The following is a 2,399-nucleotide window of genomic DNA, read 5'->3' as shown; positions in this document are numbered from 1 at the left end:
TTTGAATGTTTTTGTGTTTCGTCTGACTGTTTGAGGCTTTTCTCAAGTCAAATCTTAAAGTAACGTTTTTTCCCCCAAGATTGGCTAAAAATAAATGGATTTGGCTGATCATGTTCCATTTAAACGGAACATAAATGTAATTAACGGTTTTTTTTTAAATTATTATTTATGCGGATTGGACACTTACTCACTATCCAATCAATCAGCAGAAATATCGCCAAAATTTTTGCAGAAAGATTCAGTAGCTGATGCATTTGGTAGTTTTTTCAACTGTTGCTGTTTTTGAAGCCAAAGGCTACGTAATAATGTTTCTCAGCTTGCACCATGTAAACAAAATATCGCCAATCAAAGAATCTTTAAAAAAAAAAACTTTTTTTACTGTGTAAAATAATCCAGCAACTAAATAAGGCAAATCCATAAAGAGCAAAAAAACTTCCATAAATTTTTATTTTTGCACAATTTCAAACAATCGCCAAATTTTACTACTTATTTTGGAAACATTTCGGATGAAACCGTTTAGCGCCATTTTATGGTGACCAAAAGTATCCCAGCATCTGGCGACAATATTTCTATAATAAAAATTAGTAAGAAGAGGGAGTATTATCGAAGGTGTCCCAAAATGATTCTCGCAAATTTGGTAACATTTTAAACCGCACTAAGTGCCCACAATAATTGAAATTTCCCCAAAAAAAAAAAAAAAAACTAAAGCAAGTGTAAGGGGAACACGGGCGGCTACATTTTTTAAAACAGTTCGTATATCAATAACCATACAGAGAAGGTTTTAGATGTAAAAAAGAACTAACAGATAAATCTTTTTAAATAAGTAAAGTTTAATTTCATATTTCGGAAATTCTTCAAATTTGTATACGCTTAAATGTCGTGCTTTCGTTTCTAAATGAATACTATTTTGTTCTTTATACTTATTGCTATTTTATTTTTATGAGTAAGGAAGAAGCTCGATTTTTAATCACGTCAAAAAGGTTTGTTTTGAATTCTTTCGCTTAAAACAGAAAACAGGGGCAAGTAACGATTGTTTCTCATAACTATTACTGACCCGGGCAACGCCGGATATTTTTGCTAGTAAAATATAAAAAAACGAACGATATAACTAAATTCATAACTAATGAATATCACGATATATCACATCTGCTCATTTGAAATAAAAAGTTGGAACCGTTGCAGGAGGGGGAAAGGAAGTAAGAAAGGATTTTTCATGGTCAAAATCCATTAACCCTTCGAATAAAAACCGCCCTTTCAAGGGCACGAATCAAGCTCGCATATAGTACTTTTATTTAAATAAAAATAAGAAAAAAAAAATAGCTTAATTTAAAATTAAATCAGACCATCAGTTTAATTGACGGTGAATATTCTTTAGTATACCACTTTTATGCAAGTAAACAATTAAGTGACAAATACGTATCTGAATTTAAACGATTTTTGAATTATTACATTTATATTTGTTTTTTTTTTCTTCAAAAAATTGATTAACAAAAGTAAGTTATTTCATTAGAACAAAAAATCACTCAACACTTCTTTCGTTGGGTAAACAACACTTCATAGCAAAAAACTTGCAAAATAACTTGTACACACGTGTTTCGGAATGACAATGAAACCCTTTATCAATGTATGTAGGCTTCAGAGACGAATCTTAACGAAGCTTTTCTTCAAAACTCTTATGTGCTTTTTTTTAAGATTCCTAAGTTTGTGCAATCCCAAAAATTGTATTGATAGTGTAACACTATCCTCTTATTTACAAAATGACCTATCTAAAAATTAGCTAATTTTTCCATTGTAAATTTTCCCTATCTTGCATACACATAGACACATAAGTTTTACATCGTTTACGATACTTTTCCTTTAAAAGTAGCTCACCTGTGAGAAGCATTCGCTCGCGACAGAAGAAATTAGTTTTTAAATTAATGTTTTGAATAACTGCAAAAATTTGATTTGTTAGTTAATTTTTCGCTGATAGCGGTGAAAAAAATCTTTAAAATGAGTCTTACTTTTGAAATTGATGAAGTGTTAAAGAATTTTTCCCCAAAATACACCTTTGAGAAATAATAAGACACTGCGATTGGCCATGTTAAAATAAAGGGTTTTTTTCCCCCCGATTTCAATGCAACATCACAACTGTGGCTTAGAATCCTGCTCCCACCCAATGAGTTAAGATAATATATCCATGGAAGTTTGGATCAGAATTCTGTTAAGAAGAATTAAGTTATTCAAAAACTACACTTTCTGGCTCATGAGAAAATCGATCTCATGACCTTCACATTATAAGCAAGATGCTTTTATCCACTGAGCTAATGGGTTTCCATCTCAGTAAGCTAAACGCTAAAGCAATACGTAACATAGCAACAACATAAATTAAAATCGATGCCTCTATTTTGTTCAAATTT

This window comes from Uloborus diversus, chromosome 5, assembly GCF_026930045.1.
Source record: "Uloborus diversus isolate 005 chromosome 5, Udiv.v.3.1, whole genome shotgun sequence".
Lineage (NCBI taxonomy): Eukaryota > Metazoa > Arthropoda > Arachnida > Araneae > Uloboridae > Uloborus > Uloborus diversus.
Note: the sequence above shows the minus strand (reverse complement) of the source record.